We start from the raw sequence: 26832 nt of genomic DNA, 5'->3' as shown, positions 1-26832 counted from the left end.
CTCAGTCTCAAGACTGAATGCTGTGAAAATTCGCAGGAAATTTAGCATTGAATATATCCTCACCCATAACAAGGAGGTATTCGTGAGTAGGTGTGGGCACAAAATTGGAAGTCTGTGTCCAGTTTTAATAATTTAGTGGAATCTGAAGCTTTGTGAGTGAAAATGAGAGGCCCTAATGCCTTCAGTGCAGCTATGTTTGCATTGAGATTAACATAGTATGATCTGCAGGACATAGTTACCCTTTAAGGGGCTGTGTGTGTGAGACAGAGACAGAGACAGACAGACAGACAGACAGAGAACCTGAGAGACTGAATGAAAGCAACTTCCTTTATCAATGTTTAATTTTCCTCGATATCAATCTCACCTCTCCTTTCCTGCTCTACAATCTAGAATTAGGTTTGCTTTGAGTCATAAGAAGTGTCAAAAAAAAAAAAAATCCCACCTATTACTCCTAACTTGTTTTGTCAAGAAATTTTGCTTTGCTTGCACTCATAGGAAGGGCACGAGCAAAACATCTCAGGGCCATTCACCTGGGAAATACATAGGCGTGGTCTGGATCAGGACCCTTCTAAAATGCATTTCAGAATAATTTTTTATTTTTTTAAAAAAAATTTTTCAATGTTTATTTATTTATTTTGAGAGAGAAAGAGAGAGAGAGAGAGTGAGTGGGGAAGGGGCAGAGACAGAGGGAGACAGAATCCGAAGCAGGCTCCAGGCTCTGAGCTATTGGCACAGAGACCGAGGTAGGGCTCAAACTCACGAACCATGAGATCGTGACCTGAGCTGAAGTCTGACGCTTACCTGACTGAGCTATCCAGGTACCCCCAGAATGATTTAACATGCTCATGCATTTTCTGAGGGGCAAGACTGTCCTGCAGAATAGATAAAATGGTCCAACTTCAAGTAGGTAGACAACTATTTAATTTTAAAAGAATATTTTAAGGATGCTTAGCCTTGGTAATGTTCTGGTGCTGTAAGCAGGGCTGGGGAGTCTAGCGTAGGGCTGCTCCCCCCAGGGGGAGCAGAGGCTGGGTTGAGGGTGGAGAGAACTTATATCAGATGTGATGTTGCTTAATCAAGGTTAAGCCTTAGGCTGTTACCAAGGAGAGGAAGAGCTAGTGAATCTGACTACATAATTGTTATTTACCTCTCTCTCTCTTTCTCTCTCTCTCTCTTAAAAAAAAAAAAAAGATTGGGAAAGAAGGGAGGAAGGAAGGGACAAGCTTAGACTCTGTAGGTTATTTCTGAATAATGGAAATACTTTAAATTCTTGTTGTAATTAATCAAATCTATGCTCTTCCAGAGTAGAAAACTAAATGGATGCATCATTAACGGCTTACTGTAAAAGTACAATCATGCAAATTTAACATAGCCTTCTATTCATTCCAACTGAAGACTAATGATAACAGTTAACGTCTTGAACCCTCACTGTGTGCTAGATAGACATCGTGTTGAAAGCTCTGCACACATTATTTTCCTCGAACCTCAGCTGAGGAAACTGAGGCTTTACAGAATCAAAGCCAATCATCACATCTCAAACTTTGTATATGGGGCAAGCAGGATTGGCATCTTGTCTCAAAGGTCTTACTCTAAAGTTGTGTTCATAGCCACTGTGCTATATTTCATCTCCTGCCTGCCTGCAACAGACACATCCTTGCAATCAGGAACAGGTTTTTCTTAAGGAGCCAAAGGAGAGGAGAGCCAATTTAGATGATAGGAGGAAAATTGTGGCAGAGCACACCTCTGTCACAGACAGCTCTTTGAAAATCCCAGGTGACTGAACTGAAATGAATGGAAACAATGTACTTACTGGATGCAGGGCATGGTTTACTGCTATAGCGGACTGCAGAGGGTGAGACAGCCTAATGCTGGAGCCAGCAGAAAAAAAGCTCTTGGTCACTGCATTCTTGGTCAGGGTTGTAAGAAGCTGGGGCATATTGTGGGTGTCCCTAGATTTAAATTTTGGTTGTTTGGCTTATGGAGATAACAAGAAAAATGATATGGAAATAGGGCTTTTCCAAATTTCAGAACTTTAGATGGGAACGGAGCATTTCCCTTGTAATAAAGGTTGGGTAGGGAAGAACCTTCTTCCCTTAGCTGGACTAAAACCATGCAAAGTGCTAAGTAGCATGTGAACAGCCCCGAGTTTAAGTGACACAGTGGTAAGAGCCAGACAGACCTGGCTTCCCACTCCTGCTCCTGCACTCAGGGAGGCTCCTTAACCTCCCAGAGTCAGTTCCCTTACCTGTACCATGGGATTAGAATGCTTTTCTAGGTTGTCTTGAGAATTGGAGATCATGTACAATTGTACCTGGCACAGAGTGCGTGCTTGATAAGTGGTAGTTATTACAGGTCTATAGGTTTTACTGAGTGGGTGAGAGAAGGCTAAACTAAGAAAGGAAAACATTGGAAGGGCTGAAAAAGAAAAAAAGGGGGAGGGAGGGGATGATGGCATCTGGCCTGAGAGCCCTGCTGTTGCCCCTCCCTAACTCTGTCCTTTTAATGAGCCATATGCAGCTTCCGATAGATGAGATCTGGTGCCTGCAAAGACAAAACAGAGCCAAAAGGCGATGTAACATGGAATTATAGACCACATTTCCCTCTAATGAGCCAGCCTGCTCGTTAAGAATGCAGTGCCGTTTGGAGCCCAGATTGGGTGCTGCGTGCAGTTGTGCGCCGGCCCCCTCCCAGCACATGCACATGGGTGGTTTGAGCACGCGAGCGTGACTGCCAATATCACGGTTGGTTAGTTCCAGCCCAACACCGGGCGGTGTGATGTATGCGGGAGGCGGTGTACTGGAGCCGGGCTGTTAAGGACAACTACGGGAGTCATGCAGCCTTCAAGTTACTTGGGAAATGGCCTCTCGTCGGACAATGATGCTCTCAAGATCTGGCTGAGTGAAGAGGCATTCTGGAAGTGAGAAGAAGAGGCACTGGCTATTCCCACAAAGGGCTTACTGCTCAGTTAGGAAGACCACCCCCCCACACCACACGTGCACTCTACACACACCACACACACATGCAGGCCACGTACAGACCACATATGTATACGTACCATGCATCACACATGTATGCACGTACCACATGCACTAAATACATGTATACACAGGCACACCGTGCACACGCACCCAGCACACATACCCTCTGCACATACTACACACGCATACACACATCACACACACACACCTATCACATACAGACTGCACACACATACACACACCATTTATAACACACATTTCCATATACCACATGCCCCACACATCACACCTACATACACACACGTACACACGCCACACAAGCATGCCACACACACGGCACGTGTACACATATCCATCCATATCACTCACGTATATACACACCAATCCCATACTATAATCGTGCACTACACCACACACAACACACAGCTGGACACACACTATAGACTTCGACACCACACATGTACACAAATCACCCACACCCCCTGCTTACATCACATATACCCCCACAGGTACACATATGTGCTATTCTCCATAATTACATACATAGTATATAGATATAAACATGTACAGCACATAACACAAACATGTACCACATATCACACAGGCACACCACACTCACAGTACACACTGGTACACACATACACACACCACACAAACACTCTACACATAACATACCAATGTACCCACACCACACAGAAAAACACATTCCTACACAATATACACACATAATACATACGTATGCCTTAAATGTACACCACACAGGTATAGAAATCCTCCCACACCCCACATATATCACACACGTCCATATAACAAACATGAACACACACATCATCCATACCACCCATATGGTAGCACTTATGCACACACACACAACACATTTATGTACATATATACGTATGCACCCATACATAGCACGCACAATACACACATAGAAACGCCCCCCTCCACATACACACACAACACATACAGATACATGCCATGTACCACACACATGATCATACACAACACACACATAACACATACACCCACTACCACACACACACGCATTATCTTTCACACGTCCCATAGACACACATAACAAGCACATATAGACTGTGCCTTGCTGTGTCCCCTTGCAAGACTGTGGCCCTGTGGGGACCAGGACACTAAGCCCACAGAGCTCAGAGTGGTGGGAACGGGAAGCAAAATTGAGGCAGTAAGTCATTGGGACTGGCAGACTCTGGATGATGTGGTGTGTGACACAATGAGTGATCCCATGGGTCCACTCCCTTATTTTCTTCAAAGTGAAATGGGTCCTCTGTTGGATGCTATGTTGTTAGGGATTCTGAGACTATGGATCAAACATACTACAAATCCCTGGATAGTGTGCTGGTTGAGGCTCTGTGGGCAGGAAAGCCAAACTCATTTTGAGAAAGGTCTCTATCCCAGTGAAGAAGAGCTGCTAATCCTTCAAAGATCGGAGAGGCCCAATGTAGGTGACTTGTCACCACATGGCCCAGTGGTCTCCATGAGGAGTGCCACATCAGGGACTCAATATTGATCTTTGCTGCTGACAGGCTGGGCATTCCAAAAGCAGCCCCATTAAGTGGAAGCCAGTCCTGCTGGGTCCATCAATGGTCTCCACCTCTGTCCTTGTGGCCATTCCTTTAATGTGTCCGTTATGCCAGTTCTGAGACAGCTCATGACAAAGAATGCTTAACTAATATCAACTGGCCAAGTCATTTTGTCTATGTGGTTACTCTGTACCTTTTCTGTGAGGATGCTTTTTTAGTGTGTATTAAAGTGTGATACAACAATCTTGACACTTCATGCTCAACCCCCTATGTCCATCCACATGCCTCTACCCCAGGACTCCTCACCAATCTTCCGGTTCTTTCACTCCCAGGCCCTGGCTAGCCCAGGAATCTCTGTACAGTTAATCCTTAAACAACATGAGTTTGGACTATTCAGGTCTACTTACATGCAGATATTTTTTAATACAGTATAGGACTATAAATGTATTTTCTCTTCCTTATGATCTACTTAATACCACCTTCTTTTCTTTAGTTTATTGTAAGGATACAGTATAAAATACATACAACATATAAAATATGTATTAATCAACTCTTTGTTATTGATAAAGTTTCTGATCAATAACAGGCTATTAGAAGTTAAGTTTGGGGGGAGTCAAAAGTTATATGCAGATTTTCAATTGCACTGGGGTTTGGTGCCCCTAACCCCTGCATTGTTCAAGGGTCAACCATACATTCTCACCTCATTCTCTCTCTCACAAAATGGATGATCAGGTACAATGCTCACTGCTCTGCCCATTGGGAAGCTTTTACTTTGCTCTTGTCTTTCAAGGTTACCCTGTGAATATGGCTGTAATACAGCTGTCATTCATTTTCAGCTTGTGTCCCATATTGAGCCATGCAAGAGACAATTCTCACGAATCTCTTATTTCTGTATGTTTGCAAGGAGAGGCACTGACTACCTCTTTTCTAGATCATCTTCTCCAGGACGTTTGTATAGTGATTGGCCTTAGAAAACAGAGATAGTGTCTCCCTCCAGAGCAAAAAGCAGGCATACTTATTATCCATTATAGAAGATTTGGGTTTCATAAGTTCAAAGTTTCTCTCCTATAATGGAACCTACTATATGTGCAAGTGTCACTTAGCATTCTTTACACTACCTTATAGGAATTGGAACTCAGGTAACTGCTGTAAACAAAACAAGACAAACAAAATTAACAAAAACAAAACAGAACACTGATACCCTGGCTACTGCTATTGTGCTCAGTAAGAAAGTTCTTTGAATCCTGGGCGCCTAGGTGGCTCAATAGATTAAGCGTCCGACTCAGGTCATGATCCCAGGGTTGTGGGATCAAGCCCCATGTTGGGCTCTGAACTGAGCATGGAGTCTGCTTAAGGTTCTCTCTCTCTACCCTTCCCCTGCTTCCTGCTTATTCCCTCTCTCTCTCTCTCTCTCTCTCTCTCTCTCAAAAAAGAAAAAAAAAAAAAAAGGAAAGTTCTTTGACCACATCTTCTGCTAGCCTCAATACGACTACGGCAGGATAACTTGTTTTTGGCAAGCTGACATACCACTCATTAGTCAAGTTTGGACTTTGTCTCTCTTCCTTCAACTGGTCATATGAGGCACTCCTTTGGCAACATGTGCGGCACTGATGCAACCACAATAGGTGACAAAGGGGCCTGGGCTCCCTGCTCATGCAACCTCCTTATGCTTCTGGTTCCACTCATTTCCATCTTACAACAAATTACTTCTGAGCCTATCTGACTTCATGACTTGGCAGTTCCAACAGAATCTAGATCACAATAGATAGTCTAGCTACATAGTCACGCAATGCCTCATGGTTTAGCTTTCCATCAGAAACATGCCCAAAAATATGCCAGGAGCTTTCTCAAAAGACATAATTTTGCTGTGCATAGCATGGCCTTTCTCTAGAATCCCAGAGACCTGCATTATTGTTTCTCACTGGGATTTGCCATTAATTCCATGCTATATATTTTCCTATTGCTGACTCTTTCAACACCATAGAGTCTGTTGAATCGTATGGTGCAAATGGTCAGGCAGGCTAGAGCTGCTGAAGAACCCATTCCTACTCAAAGCCCCATTGAAAACTGGCAGTCATCTGTGTCATCTGGTATATGGGCTGGAACAGTATTCCCAAGTATGGAAAGTGCTATCTTCAGAAAGGGCCAAAGAGACCTCTTTAGCAGGGATATCCTGGACCCCTACATACTTCACTGAGTAGCAGCTCCCTGATTCTTCATATATCACACCCTCTGCAATGTACGCATCTTCCCAAGGCCTCCAGCGTATAGCAACCTCTTGCTCATCTTGCCCAATCAACATGATGTCATCAACATAATGGATCAATGTAACATTCTGCAGAATGTCCAGATGGTCCAGATCTCCAGAGGCTATGTTGTGGCAGAGAGTGACTGAGTTAAAAAAAATCCCGAGAACAAAATCGTTTTTTAGTAACCAATCAGTGGCTATGTACCGTATACCTGAAGTATATTAATCTGTTCTAGCAATGAAATCACATGTGGCACAATAGCTTTTATCAGGACTACTACTTGGCAAAGTCTGTAGTAGAAAATAATCATTCTCAAGGACCCAACTTGAGAATGGGGCCAGACTAGCAAATTAAACACAGATATATTGGGGACCACCACCCTGTATCTTTGAAGTCTTTAATGGGCACAAATATCCACTGTTAGAATATGGTATTGCTTTTGATTTACTATCTTAGTTGGAGATAGGGTGGAGAGTGAGGGCAATTTCAGAGGCTTCCACTTGGCCTTCAATAGCTCATACCCATATGCCAAGGATCCGATGTTTGGGTTACACCAAATGCCACGTGTATCAGTTCTGATTATATACTCGAGGACTGGAGACATGACTACTAGGTGGATCCAACGACTACCTAGAGGACACACTGGAAGCCAAGCTTTAGCCAGGACTTACTTTATTTCCTGGCTCTGTGATCTCCAACTCTAACAGAAGGCTGCAGTAACACTTCAGGTCTCTTCTCTAGGCATCAATGTCAACTCAGACCCGTGTCTGATAGCATCAAAATATTTGGGTATACTCATTTCCCCAGTGTGCATAGGCCCCTTTTGGAGAGGAGCAGGGGAATCATCATGGTATATACTTGCCATGGCATTGCAGTCTCATTTTGCCTAGGGATCTGGCCACCTCTTTAGTGAATGGGATCAGATCTGACAATCTTCTCAGGTCCAGGAAATAAAGCAAATGGTGATGACTTTTTATTGGAGTACTCTCTGCTACTGCTCCTCCATTCATGCCTTCTTCTGACTGTAGGTATTAATCAGTACCCTCGTTGGCTAGCTGTCATTTTACCTCCAGTCTTATGTTCAACCATTTTGATCAAGCATATTCAAAATCTAATTCCAGGGGTACCTCTCTGGCTCCTGGTGGTTCATGCTAGCTGATTCTCTCAGCTCCTTTGAGATATAATCTCTATTTTTCCTTATCAAACCCTATATGTCCTCAGCTGAACTATGCTGAAATTTAATCTTCATTACTGGCCTGGCAGCCAGAATAAGAGATGCGATAGCTCCTGGGTTGGGGGACAGGGGTACTTGGTACCTTGCTGAGGAAAGAACCCTACGGTATCTTTCTGAATTACAAAAATGCTGTCTTTTACCCTGGGGGTGGGGGGCATCTACAAGAGCTCTGAAGGTTAGGAGGGACCTGAGGAATCAAATTCTTGAGAACATCCACCCAGATGTCCTTGACTCAGTGTTTAAGGTCTTATGTTTTCCCAACCAGGGCCTTGATCCCATAAGATCTGTCTTGGCTGAGTATGTAAACATCACTTTGGCTTTGCAATCCTATCAGATTCTGAATTTCCTCCTCAACTGTGTCTGCTCTTCCACTGCATGAGATAAAAGCCTCTTTATAAACTATCAGAAAGGCCCCCTGGCTCCCACACTTAGCTTTTGTCTGTATGTTAACTGTACTTGGTTTCTTTGTATTCCCCTGCAGCCCACCAGTACAACTTAGTAGCAACCAGTAAATTCTACTGTCCTTGTAAGCCATGTTCCCCCACATATCTTTCAGATGTCTTAATCATCACACAGGCAAAGGCATTCTCCCTCACCAGAATGTTTTCCCAGGGGCAACCACACATGAAATCTTCAACAGTTAAGTTGCCACCTTGTGCCAGGGAGTATCTGTCCCATACACACCACTCAGGATGAGGTCTTTCTGGTCAGCCAGGTTGTGGGCAGCCCAGTTCCAAAACCCACCTTAATACCAGCTTACTCAGAACATTCCTGGTGTCTCCTCTGTCTTTCAAGCAGCAGACACCCACACAGCATTAGATATACAAGATATCTATTGGAGTAAACACTCATAAAAAATAAAAGGGAAACAAGAATATGCAGAAGAGTCTAGACTCGATGCAGGCCTGACATCCATGAAAGAAGACACGGAAGGAAGAGTTGAGTTGGAAGAGTTATTGACCCCAGTGGGGTTCTAAGTAAGTCTTGGCCAAGTCAATGGGAAGGCCCTGAGTCAGAGCTTCCCCTTAGCTAATTCCACATTTAGGAGGAATGGGTTAGTAACCCGACAATTCTCTGTCATTGATTGGGAGCAATCCAGAAATCCAGTGGATCCAAAGGTGCAGGAGCTAGAAGCTGTCAGTCAGCTAGTCCCTCCACCCCCACAGCCCAGCAAGTTCTCTTCAAAGGAGAACTGAGTCATGTGCCTCCATGGCTGCCATGATGGGTGAACAACCCCTCCTATGGGATTGATGGGGACAACTCCCAAGAGGAGAGCAAAGCACAAACAGCCTCTGGGCACTTTCTTCAGAAAGGCAGGAGAAACTATCCATGCAGCAGAAAAGTTAGGGTGAGGGTCCCTGGGAACTAGCTTCTAACTTAGCTTTCCCCTATTCAGTCATAATTTTCTAACCTTTTCATCAAGTTGGGAAGAAGTCAAAGAAGACCCTTTAGGATCACAAAAACTTAAAAAAAAAAAAAAGGTGCTTGTAACCAGAGTCTAAAACCCACACTGGCAGGTGTGGCTTACATGGCTTCCAAAGCACCAAGCAATGCTGAGGGTGGCAGTCTCAGACAAATACTGCAGATGTATCAGGCAAGGTCAACCCACTTGGAATGCCCATCTCACTCCAACTTTCAGCGATTCTCTCCATCTATAAACAGGAGAATAAGGCAGTGTCAACATCAAGGAAAGGTACTGAGGAGGAGGAAGTAACCTGCCAAGCAGTTCTTACTTTACCTGCCATGGAAACACCTGAAGCCAACATGAAACCTAAGTGATTCCTAAGGTATTATTGCTTCGGTGTGTACATAAGCAGAAAAGTTCCCTGCTCACGTGAATGCAGTTCTCCATCTAATCACCCAATTATCCAGCCCATTTCTAGGAAAGGACCTGGGCCCTGGAGAGTTCATCTGGGTACATATTAATTGGCTGACCAACTGGCTGGATTCTCCTGTTTAAAAACTTGGAGGAAATGAGTCCAAATTCTGACAGCAGGGAATTTTAGTGGCTGTGTTCTCTTTCTTGGGCTAATAGAGATTATATTAAGGGTCACCCTCATCTCTAGACCCACATCTGACCATTGGTTTGAAGTTCTAGTTTCAGGGAATTTCAAGGTTGGAAGGGACCATATGAAGCCATCGTACCCCAAACCCCATGACCAGAAATGTTGACAATGTACGGAAATGGTGATGCCATCCATATCAACCCTGGTATCACATTTGCTTCTTTTTCTGTTGATCTGGACACAGCTAGAGGCAGCTACTGACCTACGTTCTCGCTTTTACAATTATTTGTTGTCCAAGGTTTTCTGTGTCCAAATGTCTGGGCCCTGTGACTTGAGAGCTTGTACACTGCGCATAAATGTGGTTATGATAATAAATTTGAAATCAAATTTCACACTAACTTCCCCCGGCCATCCCACACACTCCCATCTCCCCATGCAATCAGCCGGCATATGGCTTAGGAAATATCAGCCATATACCAGTAAAAACAAGGCACAGTTAGGAAGCATATCGCTGTCAAAAAACCATGCAATTAATATCAGAGTAAAAAATAATTGGATTATCTGTGCCATGGCTTTCTTCATTAATGCAGATAATTGGGAGATTTTAGTATTATATTTCCTTCCTTCTTGAAGAAAATGCTTATAATATAATGATGGGGATCCCTCCCCTTTAGGTTTCTCCTGGGTGGGAGTTCGTAGGAGCCTATGTCTGGTACCTTTGGCTGGCAGGTAAGGAATAAAGTACTAGAAAAAAAGTAACCTTGGAGCCCTGGACCGTGAAAAAAAAAATCGCTGAAGCCCTAACTATCACTGCACACCACCACCCCATGTGAACATGACATCTGCCACACACTCTCATACTGGGGTTGAAGCCACACAGACGCATGCTCTCCAGAAGGAGTCAGTGGTCAGAGTCGGGCTGGCCAAGTGGGATCTGGCAACAGAGTGACAGAATAAATCCAGGCAGGAAGGATCCTAAGGGCAAAGGCTGAGAGTCAGCAAGAACAGCAGGGAGAGAAAGTTATACCCAGGATGAGAAAAGACACTGCTCTGGCCTCCACGTTGCACTGCTTGCTGGCTGGGCTTGGCACAAAGTGTGGTCACAAGAGCACGTGCAGGAAAATCACCTAAGGAGTTTGCAAAGATGCAGATTCCTGGGTCTCTGCCACAGACCTGTTTAATCAGCCTCTTTGGGATCCGAGCCCAGGAATATGTATTTTAACAGGTTCTTGGGTGAGTCTAATACAATGAAAATTCGGACTGCCTGCTCTGGGCACATTGTGTGAACTCTGGCAGGGGAGTTCCACCTGCCCAGGTGTGAATCAGTATCTGACTGTGGCACACTCATCTCAGGGCGTTCTTCACAGCCCCCACCGGCATGGATATTCACCAGGATCAAATCCCAAATGGGCTTAATGAGCACGTTCTTTTTAAGAAATGCTGTTTGGAAATCCCAAACCAGCAATGGGCAATCTCTTAGGGCAGAGAGGCTGAAAATAAGCAACAATTTATTTTCTCAGAACTGGTAAGTGTGGAGCGGCTGTCTTTTCTAGCTGGATGTGCTGTATTAGAACCATGCAAAACAAATACAGTTCCCCCAGGGCCCTGTGCATGATTTATTTCCAGATTTAATGAATGACCACGTGCCTGGGTTAGTGGAAAATAACCCGCAGACTGGCTCATCCTTGAAATGCAGTGGAAAAGCCTCTCTCACTGATGCCGCTGAAGGACGCTGACCCTTTTCCACATCCTAATCTCTCAGCAAAGCAGGTGACATGGCGGGCTGACAAGGTACGCAGGATGCCTGCTTTGCCTCTGAGAACACCGTTTCCCGACATCTTATGAAATGTCTATTGATCTGAGCATGTAGCTGATGTCGACACTGATTGTCTGAAGGGAGGCTACTCAATATCACAAGGTCATGATGAGGGGAAAAAAACAACTAATAATTCACTATCCTTGTACACAAAGGACTGGGCATTGTTTTCTCCCTTCTTAATAGTATCTTTCTGTGGTGCTGAGTGACTCTCCCTGTCACTGGCCTTGCTGTGGGATTTAGGTCTTACATTCACTTGTATTTACCTGTTTCTCCCCTGGCTTAACTTTTCAGATTCCTGTCACAGCGAACACCTGCTTTATATGCTCCGTCCCTGCTGCAGCCTCATCACACAAAAGGCTGATTTAACTCCTCAAGAGAAAGCCATTATTTCACAAGCCCTGGGACTTTTCTGAATCATATTTTCTACCTGTTAGGAACACCATGTCTATACTGAAATAGTATTTATCAATGCTTAATTGATTTAATAGGCCTTGTCTTGCAGATGTACGGTCGGGCTTAATGAATTCATTCATTTGTAAGGTTCTGTGAGATATGTAGAGGGAATGAGGTCTGGTGACTCTACATGAGCACGGATTGTATCTGCTGCCCAGGCCCACACAGCACTAAGAGATGAATCACAGAAAGTGCCGCACCTTCCCGGGAAGGGCAGCTAGCGTGAGGAGAAGCAGGGCCATTTGTAATAACACAGAGTTAGCTCTACCTTTATGGCTGTTCCTACCCAACATTATGAGGTAGGCAAAGTCCTCTTTCTTTTTTGCACATTATTTTGCCCCTTGGTTCATTCATTCTCTCCTGCCCTCCCACAGCCCTCCTTTCTCTCTGTGCGTCCCTCACCCTGTTTCTCTCTCCTCTTATCTGGGAAACATTCCTCACTGGTACTCTGCCTTCAGAAAAATACAGGATAAACTGATTCACATTAAGGAATACGTGACCAAGGAAAAAGGTTAATATCTCTCAACAGCATGTGTATTTTAAGAGGAAAATGTTAAATTGAAGGGGGAGAAATACTGGGATGGTGGAAATTCACACACCAGCACAGAGGGGAGAGAATAAGACTTTCTTTTTTTCTGAAATCACAATACTAGTTACATCCTTTTGCCTCTTTAAGGTCTGTTTCTTGGATCACATGTTTAACAGGTATCAGTTTCCTTCCACAGAATCAGGTGTGTCAGAAACCCAATTCCATGTATTTTTTTTTTTCGTTTGAAGCCTCCATTCCTCTGGGGTGGCAGAAATTTAATTTCAATTAATTTGGCTTCTCCCTTCCCACCCCTCCCTGGATTGCATCTACATTTTGGAGGCTTACATAGTGCCATGTACTGTAGGGGACATCTGGTCCTCGGGATCATTCACCATCCATGCTGGCCTCCCCCGAGGTGTCCACCTTGCCATCTGGTCTTCCGTTATTGGTTCACCAGGTGGCTGCTGACTCATCCCTTATTCCTGACCCTGAGACTCCTCCATATCCAGCTCTCTCTCAGCTACTTCCAGGACCTCTTGGGTATAAGGTGTTCACTGCTTTTGCCACAAAATTCTCAGCCTCAGAAATCTCCAAAAGGCTGTCCAGAATCTTTCCCCTTTTTTTTTTTTTTTTTTTTTTTTTACCACTAACATAATCCTACCAGTGCCCCACACCATGCTGGGGCATGAGAACAACATTAATTTATGGGATCATGTTGCTTCCTGAGCTCTAGCTGGGAACCTGGAATGCAGGTCCCTTCTTTCTCTAGGCTGAACAGACCAAGGTGGGAAAAGAGGGCTTCTGTCCTTCCTCCCCAGTCCCACCCCATGCTGAATTATGGAAAAGGGACACAGAAATGTATCTCAGGGACCCACCAGCCTCTAAGTCCTTTGGGCTTTCTTCTAACTCCCTTCCTCCCCATAGCTAATCATGTATTCCTCTTTTCTCTAATTTCCATTATGTTATCCTTTTCTTGAGGCCAAAAATGCAAAATGACTGAAGACAGGGAAAGTCCAAGGAATGCAAGAAAAAGGTGGACAGACTAATTTTATTCTAAAATATTCATTAAACTATAAAATACTGTGCTAGCCATTGTGAGGTATATACATAGGCCTTGTCTGCAAGGAATTTATACAGATAAATGTAATGCTAAATACCAACTCAGAAGTCACATGAATTTATGAGGATAAAAGAAGCCAGTTCATAATTGCCCCCACACTTTTCCTTTTTTTTTTCTTTTCTCATTTTTCCCTTTCAAGGAATTAAAACTCTTCAGCTGTCAGTGGGAATTTCTTGGAGCTAGAAGCTAAATAGGATACAGGTTAGACTCCATATCAACAAATATTACTGTAGCTTCCATCTGTGATTAAACTAGAAATACCAAAGCTTTCTCATGAAATTTACTTACTCTGAGCGGTACTGGATACAAACGAATTCTAAGACCAAAGGATTTGAATACCGCTCTTAAAATTACAACGTCTTTTACCTTTTTTGTTTTTTTAATGAAAATGTTGTATTTTTTTTTTTTAAGTAGGCTTCACACCCAGCACGGAGCCCAATGCAGGGCTTGAAACCATGACCGTGAGATCAAGACCTGAGCTAAAATCAAGAGTTGGATGCTCAACCAACTGAGCCACCCAGGTGCCCCTGTTTGCTTTTTTAAAGATATATTAGTTTGGAGACTTTATTTCTGATATAAAAAATTGAGAGCAGCAGCCACAGAATTTTAAGATTGGTGAGAAGGAGATGGTCACTTATCAGTCAGGGTAAGGAAGGCCAGCTGCTGTAACAACAACCTCAAGGTCTTCAGGCCTTAACACATTGAAGGTGATTTTTCACTCCACAGTCTATTGTTCCCCCCAGTCATGTGGGGACCTATTTTCTATCTTTAATGCATGGTTCCCAAGCTCTCCCTGGGTGACCCTGAGCCTACTAATGGGGATGAGGGGGCATGCAGGATTATGCAGGAGGTCTTATGGGCCTGCCTTGGAGGTACTACATATTACTTCCTCTCATTTTTCACTGGCCAGAACTCATCACATGAATTAGGCACCATTTAATCGAAGAGGGCAGGGAAATGTCATCTAGCTGTAGGTCTAGGAGAAAAAGGCAACAGGTTTGGTGAGCATAGCTTCTCTGCCATATTTGTGAGCAAAACTCTCTGACTGCATAATGCTCCCAGTGACTAAAGCTTCATTAGCAAAGAACCAGAATTGTTTCATAGAGAGAGAGAGCTGGAGGGTCAGAGAGGCCTGATAGTTCTACCTGACCTCCCTCCCTCCCTTCTTCCTGCTCCAGCTTCCTCATCCCTCCTTGGGAGAGTGGGGAGGCAAGCTAAAGCCTGCATCTGCACACTCGCTGGCACTGTACAGATTTCTTTAGAAAGCAGAGGCAATAGCAGTCAGAACCGGGCTTCTCTTCCAGGTGCTCGGCAGCACCCAGCCCCGCCTCGGAAAGCACAGCACATGAATAAGCAGCACTAATCAATGTCAACCTCATCATTCGATGTTGGCAGAGGCTCAGAATGGCACTGGAGAGAAGGCCTGGTAGTCATGCTGGGCATTTGGAGTGGGGAAGGAACTAAGGCCTACCGAGCCTGTAGGTGGAGGACTATCTGTGCTGGGAAGGTTCTGATGGAAGATATTTTGGTCTCTCTTGTGCTGTTCAAGCCAAGCCCAGGCCCTGTAAAGCACTCACTTTGTTGACCGAAAGGGAATCCTTCTGAGGCAAAAAATGCCAACAGTGCGAGTGGGAATTCTGCTTTTGCCCTTTAGTGTCTAAGTGGTTTTAAGGAAATGGATTAACTTGGTGTTTTCAAATGAGATACTCTTCACTTCTGTCCTCAAACACACCATATCTAGGTGCAAGGCAGCCTTCTTCTGGAATAAGCCACCACCTGAAGACAGAGAGCTGGCACCTCTCTAACGGCAGTGACATTTTTATCAATGGATCAAGCTTGAGGAGCTGGTTGGTTTGGGCAGCCATCTTCTTACATTACACACACCTGAAAAAACTGGGGCCTGAGGAAAGGACATCTGTGTGATGAGCCAAGCTTACAAAAAAAAGTAAGGGTTCTTAGGTTTTGGTCCAGGGAGAAGGGCAGCCGTCACCCAACAGTGGAACTGGAGATGGAGAATGATGGAAAACTAACAGAGGCTTTCCAGATGGGAGCACAGGTGAAGTCGCAGGTGAGGAGGATTAATGCATCTGATGAGGAATGCACAGTGTACAGAACTCTGTTGTTCTTTCCTTTTTACTTCTAGTAAGTTCTAGAAGAGTAAGGTATTAAAATTTCCTTCCTAGGGCCTTTCAGCTAAAAAGTAATCCATCTTCCATTCATCTCTGCAGAGTCAGCAGGGGTGGAGTATGTGAGATTTTAAAGTATCTTCTCTCTGACACTTCTATAGTGATAGGCTTCAAAAATATTCAATCCAACCAACTCTTCACTGCTACTTACGATCTCATAACCTTTTTATTTACTAGAGCAGGTCAAGCTTATAACCATAGCTTTCCTCGGAGATGGCAGTTGTGCTGGATGTTGGCTCCAGAGAGATTCATGTTGAGTGCCTCCTAGAACTCTGTCCCCAACACTGTTTTCTGCTGGAGTGAGGTCAGAAGCCTAAGAATTTTCTTCTGGTAAGATTTTTGCCCTATCCTGCCTAGCTTTGAAAATCAGATGAGAGTCCGGGCCTCAGTTGTTAAGTTATAAACAGTTACAGTCGATAATATAACATATTTTCTCATACATGGTCAACCTGCCATGGAATTGCATGATCACTTTTTTTCCAGAGGATTTATGTTTCCAAAAGCAGCATAATTGCAAAAAGAAGTACACAAAATATGCTTTTGATTTCTCAAGCAATGGTTTGGATTGGCTGGGTTTTTTCAGATTATAAAACCCTGAGACAAGGTCATTGCACATCCTGACCATAGGAGGTCAAGGGAGACTTTGTCATTTCTTTCTTTCCTTTTTTTTTTTCTTCATTTTTTTCATGCCCTCATCAATGATTTATTGTTGAACACTACCATGGACCAGGAAATAAATTATACAGGAAAGAAGAATCTTGTTGCTGAAAGGTATTGAGGAAACACAGTGCTTTGAAATTCTTTTCTTTAAATAATTAGAGGAATTGAAGGGAAAATCAGGAATTATAAAATTGATTTTTGGCATGGGCCCTGAACCAAAATAAGACTGTGTACAGTTAGTTGACTTTCCAAATGTTTTCATTTTCCCATTCATATGTAAAATCCTTAGGTAAAAATGCACTAAAAATAAGCCAGATACTATTTCTAGTCCTGAAGTCATCCTGAACAGTATCTCCAGAATGGATATCATCCTCAATGAAAATCAGGTGATTTGCTAAGATTAGAAGGGGAAATAAATCAGCTAAGTAATGCTTATGTCATTCACAAGAAACCGAAATGAACATCAAGAGACATTATGAAGGTAGGTGTTCCTATCCACGTAGTGTTGGAAGCCAATAATGAAAGTAGATTGTAGATGCAGTTACCCAGTTGAATATTTAAATATGTCCTTATTTGACTGTGCAATCACAGCCAAATATATTCAAGGGTGGTTTCCTTTATAAGAAAAAAAAAGACTAAATGAAATGCTCAAAGATGACATTAGCTCAATTTTATGTTTGAAAACTTAATTGCACCCAAGTGAGAAAATACAAAATTAAAGTTCTCACTGCAACAATTGAGCCTTACGGTGCCTAGTAACAAGGAGAGATTTTTCCACACATGTTGGGACTCCATGTGATGTGTGTACTGAAACGTAGACTGGGAAAACGCCGGCAAACCCATTACTGCCCCTTTCTAGAGCCTGAAGGAAAGCCTTCCTTTGAGATTATATAGTGATTTTATCTCGAGAGTGACACCTAGGATTCGTACCAGGGACTGTACCAATTGAAGCAGGTGAAGAAAGAAATTACCATTTATTAAACGTCCTCCTACTGGATAGGAACTTGTATGAATTTTATGTAAAAAAAAATTTGTCTTTCTACATCCTCTATGCAGTGCCTACCAAGACAATCCTATCCATTCAAAAAGATGAGATAGCCTATGTGAGTGTGTGGAGGTGAAACCTCAGGCCCTGTGCTCTTGCCATCAACCTTGCTTCATTATTGCAGCACATGAAGCCACGGACTGTAGTGACCCCTGACCCTTTCCAGTGCTTCTAGTTTAAAGGATCTGTTTCTTTCCTTTGGAGACTTCTAGCACCTTAGAAATGCCTAGTGTGGCTTCTTCACACCCATACCAGCCCAGAAGAGCCCAGGTTCCTCTCTCTTTTCTACGGGATTATCTCCTGAATTCCTCGGTTCAGCTGGAGCTGTGGGAACAATACTGGGAACTCTGACTGTCTTTATGAAATACCTACTAGAACTCAGGAAAGGGGAAGTGATTGCTGCCTAGTGAAATAGGGTCTGGAGATCTTTTGCCTAGAATTCCCCTGATGTGACTTAATTCCTTCCCACTGTTGTACACTTTAGGGGTAGAGGCAATAAAGAAAGCAAACATTGCCTGTGTCAGAACCACCACCTGCTTGTAAGATCTGTTCTTCAATCATTTATTAAACAAACTGGAATTGTAAGTCTACCATGGTGCTAGTCTTCTTAGGACATTTAAAAGATGATTAAGACATTGCTTGTACCCTAAAGGGACTCACACTGTAGGTTGAGAGATGATGCATGTACAGACAAATACCCATAATACCAGCTAGAATGTGATGAGTGATGTGGGCGTGCCAGGAGGGTTCAGATTTGAGAGGAGGCTTCAAGGATGGAGTGACAGTTGAGCCGGGCCTTGCAAGGGAAGAGTATGGTGCCCTGGCATGGTGAGCCACAAGATGCTGGTGCCATAGATAGGACATCAGTAGATAAAGAGGAAAGGCAGGGATTTTTGGGGTGGTGGTGGCAGATGCGTGCTACAGGCTGAGGCAGGAGGTAGGAGGGAGGGGAGAGATAAGGAGATAATACCACTTTCTGGACATGTTGAGTTTGAAATTGCAGTCGGAGATGCCAGGGGAGCTTTCCAACAGGCAAAAAAAGAACAGTCCTGGGAAAGTTTAAACTTGGGATCATGTCTGCACAAAGAGGCCTGTTGAGATATTGGATGTTGCTTAGGAACTAGGGCTAAAAAAGCCCTATAGTGAAGCAATTAACACTAAGCAACAGATACTAATGTGTTCGTTACTTGCAGGCAGGCCATAAACCACAACACTGGGAGAAATTTAGCTTTTGAGAAATATGGGAGACTCTTCCCCAGATTAGAGCAATAAGGCTTGTCTCTGTTAAGTGGATACTGGTGGGGGCATTTTGGTACAGTGATCCCCATGATGAAAAGCTGATCTGTCCCTTTAAATTAAAAAAAAAAAAAGAATGCTACCCTTTTCTCCTCATCCAGAACTGTTTTGAAGTGGATGTCATGAGCACCCTTTTCTCTTCTTGCTATCTGGTGGACCCCGTCTTCTCAGAATGATGTAGATGCGTGTTTGAGCCCTTCTGTGATTTGTCTGCTGCTGTACTATTATAAGCATTATTGATCACACAATCCATTAGGGCACCATTCACCATAAATAATTTATCCTTCAGGCATGAGCTCGTCTCTGCCACAGATGCCATCAGCAAGAATCCCCTTCAGGAGGTTCAGGGTGGGGGGAAAACAACTGCATTGCAAATGTAGTTTAAACACGCAAGGCCCAGGGAGAAATACAAATAATGACTGAGCAAACCTCATGCCTGAAGACTGGATTCTACTGGGGATGGTCTGTCAAAGACAGAACAGATCTGAAGTTTTTCAGACCAGTGCTGTTCCCACAAAAAAGCATGCTGTCCTGACAAATAGATATAAGCCTATCTTCCTAGCTGAGGGAATTTGTTTAGGCAGCATATCAATATTTGTTGAACACACTAGAGCAATTCTAAATGCTATAATTGCCGGGGACTGGTGGGGCTGAGGGAGGGGTAGGAACAGGCAGCAGAAGAAATAGTAGACAAGGTCCACATGGTAGCTATCTGGACCTTAAAATTCTACTGGTCAAGGCATGCCTGAGTGGCTCAGTCAGTTAAGTGTTCGACTATTGATCTCAGCTCAGGTCATGATCTTAAGATTTGTGAGATCGAGCCCCGCATTGCGCTCTGTGCTGGTAGCACGGGCCTGCCTTGTCTACCTCTCTCTCTCTCTCTCTCTCTCTCTCTCTCTCTCTCTCTCTTTCCCCCCCCCCCTCCCTCTGCCCCTCCCCCACTTGTGCGCGCGCACGCGCGCACACACACACACACTCTCTCTCTCTCTCTCTCTCTTTCAAAAATAAATAAACATTTAAAAAAGTTTTTTAAATTCTACTGGTCAAATAGGAAAGCATGTACAATTAAAACTACAAGATTTCTGACAAAAAGAAACAAAAGAGTACAAGAGCATTCAAGTTCAGAGTGCATCTATAACTTGTTGAAGGACACATAACAGAACAGGGTGATCAAACCTCAGGCTTTAAGCAGGGTTGCAAAGGAGGAAGAGCCATATAGACAGAGAGGCAAGGAAGAGAGAGGATGAATGTACAAAAGTGTGCACTTGGGAGCTCACGAATCACGGGTGCCAGTGAACACATTTCAGCTGGGGCAGAGATTCCATACATGGTGTCAAACCTGAGAGCACTTGACAGTACTAAGTGAAGGTGGTGGAAGGGGGCTGCTAGGTTGTGGCTTTCCCACACAGCACTAGAGTCAGAAGGGTCTTTGGCAGGGTAGACAAGACCTATGGAGATTTCTTCACCTTTTCTCCCCTTTGAGCCCTTCTTTTTTGAGCTCCCCAGGACTTCCCTGCACTGTAGGTCTTGTAGACAAAAATAACCATTAAACTTACTTATAATATTTATATACTGACCCTCTGAATAACTCAGAGTTGAGACAAGAAAACAGAGCCTATGTCAGGTAGTTCACTAAAGGGAATTAATAGGGGAACTAGCTATAAATAGGTTGGAAGATGTGAAAAGCCAACAGGAGATGGTGAGGCAGTGATTAGTAACAGCTAGAGCTGGAGGTGCCAAGGGAGGAGAGCCTGGACTACCTGGAGGATATGGAGCCATGTTCAAGCTGCCTTGTAGGAGCTGGGACCACGGAAGAAACACGGACACCATGAGAGACACCACCCGAGGCTGAGAGCAGGGTGGAAATAGCAGAACTTCTCCCCTTCCTCTGCCCTCTGCCTTCCTGCCAAGGCCTCCCTCTGGCCTAACCTAACTGGAAGCCAGTTGGTAAGGAAATCTAAGAAATACAATGTGTATATTTGTAGATATCAGTAGTGGAAGGATAGGGAATGATAGGTATTCTCTTGATGATCAGTACAGTAGTTGCTTTCTCCAAGGAAAGCAATGCCTATCGCTTGCAAATGGATTTAAACTGGCAGAATTAAGCATCAAGTGAGGCAATATTTAAGGACACGATCTTCTTAGTGACTCTGCAATTAACACTACCAAGTCTACTGCCTGTCCTATAGTAGAATAGCTGAAATCAGAATCACAGCTTAGTTGGGGAGTGGCTGAGGTCTCTCTCGAGAAGTCTGAGATTCTGTCCACCATGACTGCCCTAAGGTTGGCTCTGGAGAAGAATCAGCCAACACTTGTTTGGCCCAATGCAGGGTCAGTGAACAGTGAGCAGAACTGATGATCAAAGTGTGTGATTTCTGCTACTCTTACTCACTTCCAGAGGCAAAGTCTTACTGCCTAGAACCCTCCAGTCTCTCGTTCCTTACAAAAGTACTCTGTTGCTATTTATGGGCCTCTATTGTTCCTCAGAGACTTCACACACCTCAGAGGAGCATTCTTGACTTGTCTGAGTCTCTTAGGTCTGATTTGAGTAACAGATTAAACCATATACAAGTTTTACCAAGGGAGCTCACACCAATTCGTTCCAAGGCCCAATGGACACTCTTAGACACACTGGGTTTCCCACAGAAGTCCTGTCCCCAAGGCGATGCAATTCAGTAACCTTTAGGGGTCATATGCCTTTACATTAAGTAGTTTGAAATTTCAAATGATGGTCAAGACTATGGGTGATAGTAAGAAGACATGGAGACCCTGTCTTGTTTTATCCCAAGAAGTTAACATTGATGTATACCACATTGATTTAATATTGTTCAGTTAATATGGATTGATCAACCACAGGGCAGATGTCCTCATAGAGACATGATCCCTGCCCTTATGCCGATTTAGTCAGGGCCAGGAAGAGGCAGTCAGATACTTGCAGGTGACAGCTCAGGACTGTATAGGCAGAACACTGATTTTCAAGAGTGGAATGTGATCACAGCATTGTTCATCTGCTTGGTACTACCGCTGCAATTCACTGATTCTTAAACAGAGCTCGACAAAATAGGCTTATTGTTAAGCCAGGCTGCTAATTGTGCTGGTAATTAAAAATTGGCTGTACTGAGTCTGGCCCATGTTCCCCACCTCAAAACCTTCCAAATCGGTGTTTGCCTTTCACGATGAGCAAAACACCTGGTCTGTTTCCCCCACTCATTTTCGAAAACTTGCAAATGCCACTTAGCTGATGCTTTCCCAGAGCCTGGAAGGACTTCTGGTATTTCATTCAGAAAGATGGCATGTGCACCGCAGTCAGCAGGGCTATATATAGCCAGGGCCGACCAAGGGACGACTGCTGAGAGTGCTCCAAGGAGCCGAGAGCACGACTGCGCTCGTGGCCTCATCTCATCCTCCTGCCAGGCCTCTTTGGTGACGCCACACTCCATTCAGTTTCTGGCTCCGGGAGCCTGAGTGTCAATTCCTGGAGGCTGAGGGCCACGTGGCAGTCCACAGCTTGCAGGCTTGCTTGTGCGTGCATGTTCATGCATGCACTTCCCCTCAGAGTTGATGCGTCATCCTCCTATATTTATCCAGTTGCTGTTTCAGTGGCTCTGAGCAGCATCTGTAAAAAAAACAAAGCTGCCTCTCCTGCTATGCAAGCTGTCCGAGCTCCAGAACAGGCTCTACTGTCTCAATCTGTGTGTGTGTGCAAGCAGGGGTTGTGATTCCCAGAGTGCCTGGGTCACTGAGGAGACACCGTCTGCCTCCTCCAGCCAGCTGAGAACTTACAATACAGGAGCATGCAGCTTTTGTGCTCTAGCCATGGTCCTGCTGTCCTTGCTCACTCCCAGCTAGGTCTGATTAGGAGAGGTACGATGTGAGCAGAATGAACATCTGGGTGGGAAAGGGGAGCTTGTCAGGCCTCTGGGGCAGGAAAAATTGGCACCGATAGCTGCAGTAAGGAATGAGGACCTGGAAAGTTATCATGAAATGTTTGAGCTGAAAGGGATCAGCTACCTAAGGGATATCATCTACCTAAGACTGTTGTCTCATAGGTAGGGAAACTGAGGCCAAGCAGGTGAACAGTCATCCAGGATCAGCGCTGACTCCGAAGCCCAGCACTTCTGAATCCCAGGGCGGTGACTTTCTATGACCCTGTACCCAGCAGCTGGAACCCCACCTCACCTGTAGGCCATTCTCCAGCAAACATCCTTCAAAACAGAAAGTCTAAAGACGATGTGCTAAAGACCATTCACAAGTCTTGGCCAGGGAAGCCTACTGATAGGTGACAGGAAGTATGTTGGTGAAGAGCGACTAGAAAGGTTGTTGTACACCAGATCTCTGGCTTCTGCCAAGGGCCATCTGCTAACATATCCCTGTCACCACTCTGTGTTTTAGCCATTGTCACATCCTGCTGTGCAGTCGGACCCCTCCTCGGCACATTCTTTCACAATTACCACTTTATGCTTTGTGGACAATCTCAGCACTAGCACCCACAGGATGACTCAGTCTAGAAATATCCAAATAGGAAGATCCAAATAAATCTGGGCTTCTTTGCCATTCCTTAAATCCTCTTCCCTTATAATAACTTATCCAGGAGAAAAATAAATCCTATTCCCAAATCTTGCAGAGTGACAAAGATCTTCATGATGGCTTTCCGTGATGTAGGTTAAGAGAGAGTTACTCAGAAGTGCCTATTGAAAACTTGCTGCAAATCCTCTCCTCCATTCTGTTCTCCCCCAAATACCACAGCTCATAGAAGCTACTCAAATTTCACTCTTCCTCTCTTGCAAAATCTCCAGCCCAGGCTGCCTCTCCCATCAGCTCCCTCCTTCCCTCTCTCTTGCTATCCTTCTTGGGTCCTGGATATTTTCTTTGCTCCCTGAGGTAGTTCTATGCCTTTTCCTATGCAGATCAAGTTACTTCTTTTCACGTTCTCCCAAAGATCCTTTCTACCCATTTACCTGACCAGTACACCAAAGGCACATGAACTGAGCTACTAAGACAACAATTGTCCTTACAATGTGAGGAGAGGAATGGTTGTAAATATTTATACGTACATCTTTGCCACATGAAAAATCAAGTCAAACTGATGTGCAACTAGTTGTACTTGGTTAGGTTCCTCCACTTATTCAATTCCTAAAGTACTGGAAGTAATACAGTAGAAGGCTCCCTCAATCTCACACATTCTTATTGAAAATAGTCTGCTGCCTGACAGAAATGATTTTAGGATGCCATGGTGGGTGCATTCTCAGCCACCTACCTGCTGCCAGCTGGATTCATATCTCCTATTTCATGAGGTTATGGTCAAACCTTAAATCAATCTCAAAGAACAATAAACCCTTCAGGAACCTTCACTCTATGTGCAATAGATTAGTGTCCCTGTTTTATCAGAGTAGGAACTCACTGTCAAAGCAGCATCCAGCATGGTCAGAGTATTCAACACAATTTCTGGCATTTGAGGGAATCTTCCTTTCCCTCCTATGGGTCTGGCCTTGGACCACTTTTGAAAAGTGTTGGGAAGTGGCTGCAGCCCCTCTCTCACCCTGTTTACCCTCCCCTGAGGGCTAAGTAGTCTTATCTGCTTGGGAGGTCAGAAGGACTGAGCAAGAAACTCAGCCCTTTCTTCCTTTTTCTTTTTGATCTCCTCTGTTCAGAGGATGGGTGTGTTCTGCTTACTTCCTGCCTCATGGGTGGTCATCAGGAAGGGGTCAGAATTCACCCACTGCCAGGGTCAGCTCTAAAGACCTAGATCTCACTTTGTTCCAGTGCAGGGACATGATAGATGCACCCGTTTTGCTCTGCATGTATGTACTGCAGAGCCAGCCCTCTCCCGGCTGAGATGTACCAAGTTTCAGACTTGAGAAAAAGCACTGGAGAGTCTGTGACCCCAGGGAAGCTCTACTCTTCAATCCAGCTTTATCATCAATAAAACATATTTTTAAAATCTTCATTTGTCTGATTTCTGCAATTGTTTCTCAGCAGCACTTGTGAAACCATACTATCTGCTTTCAATTCAATTAAACTAATATTCAACTACTTATTTGGTACATACCCCTAGAGGTGGAGAACATTAGTGCATTCCTTTGTAATGAGATCATCTAGATCATGCAATTAACATTTTCCAACCATTCACCATGAGTGAGTCTAAAGCCAAGTAAAATGGTAGGGCCATCCTAGGTAAATTCCTAGGATTATATCAAGGGTAAGGATGAAGACCTTAAACTCCATGATGCAACTTACAGTGGATTTTTATATTAATGTCAGACAGCCTGTGGAACTCCCCCCTCTTCCCTGTGAGCCTGGACACGTGTTAGTAGCAGCACAGTGCTGTGGTTGGGCAGGTGGCTCAGGGCCAGCGCTTGAGTTCATCCTTTCTCCACCTCAACCATAAGACTGTGGGCTGGTAACATAAACTCTGTTTTTTTTCCTAAAAAAGATTCTTTATCTGGGAAAGTGGGACAATATCTCTTATAATTTGGGAGTGAGAGAATTGTGTGATGGTCTTAGAACGATTTCTGGCAGGTAGTAAGCCTTCAATAAATGTTAGTGATTATTATTAGTGGTAGCAAAATATTTTTCTGTCACAAAAAATATCCCATCAGGATGCATCTTTAGAATGTGTCAATGAAAAAAAAAAAAGGGCTTTGATTTTAAAATAATTGTTTTGTAAATATTTTGGGATGGATATTTAAGTGAGAATCAGCTATATTGCTTTCTAACAAATATGAATTGGAATTTACTTGTTAAAAAACAGAAATACCACTTTTATCACTTTCCCCATCCACACCATCTCAAGGAACATTTCTTAGCTGCTTTTACCCAGAGATGTGTCAGACCTCAAATGCAGTGACAACCGCCTCCTGAAAGTCTTGACATGGACTCCTGAGTGGGGGCATTTCTAATCTTGAAATGAGCTATGTGGTTCAAAGCTCCATGCTTTCCAACAAGTAGATGATTGATAAGACTTTCTCGTTCACTGATCAAGCTTGGTAAAAAGGAAAAACAGAAACTAAAAATACCATTTACGTGTGAACCAGGGGCACTGAAAGGAAAAGTAGACCCAGATTTACATATGTGATTACATAAGTAGATATTTAACTGGTAGTTTGGAGCAGTTATCCTTAAATCTAGGGATTTTTGTTATCTCGTCCCATAAATTTGTAGTTATTACCACCACAGAGCTGAATGGTTTTTGCTGATTTTTTTTAATTCAAGATACTTGTCATTGTACCATCTAGAAATTTTGCCACCTATAGAGCTAACAAGAAAGAAACTCATTTGCATGTTATATCAGCCTATCTGAATTCTCTGTAAAACTGAGATGACATCGAACATTAACTAAGTAAAGGTGACATAATAAATGCTGGTCATTTAGAGTCTATCCTTCCCCTCTAGCAGGGATGCCCAGAGGAGAGGCTCCTCAGAAAACCTCTTGCTGAGTGAGTTCTCCATCTTTTCATGGCAGGAGATACTCATGTCTTTCAACTCATTTTGGTTGTTGTTTATTTATTTATTTTGACAGAAAGGGAGAGAGGGAGAGGGAACTTGGTAGGGTAGGGGAGTGTGGGGGAGGGGCAGAGAGAGAGAGTCTCCAGCAGGCTCCACGCTGACAGCATGCAGGGCTTGAACTCACGAACCTGAGCCAAAACGAAGAGTCGAACACTTGACTGACCGAGCCACCCAGGCTTGCATTTCTACTTGAACAAA

General features: G+C 43.9%; 1 long non-coding RNA gene across 3 annotated transcripts in view; it reads right to left on the bottom strand.

The window, feature by feature from the left end:
• Window positions 1-1806: 1806 nt before the first annotated feature.
• Window positions 1807-26832, bottom strand: part of LOC111560148 — an 85323-nt gene continuing 60297 nt past the window's right edge. The window contains exons 3-5 of one of the 3 annotated variants that reach the window (XR_006596740.1): window positions 9543-9666; window positions 6721-6922; window positions 1807-2911 (exon numbers count right to left, since the gene is read on the bottom strand). This is a non-coding gene — a long non-coding RNA (uncharacterized LOC111560148). The remainder of the gene's footprint in view (window positions 2912-6720; window positions 6923-9542; window positions 9667-26832) is intronic. The other 2 variants (XR_006596739.1, XR_002741772.2) reach the window with 2 other exon arrangements.

This window comes from Felis catus, chromosome B1, assembly GCF_018350175.1.
Source record: "Felis catus isolate Fca126 chromosome B1, F.catus_Fca126_mat1.0, whole genome shotgun sequence".
Classification (NCBI taxonomy): Eukaryota; Metazoa; Chordata; class Mammalia; order Carnivora; family Felidae; genus Felis; species Felis catus.
Note: the sequence above shows the minus strand (reverse complement) of the source record. Positions and strands in the feature narration are given on the sequence as shown.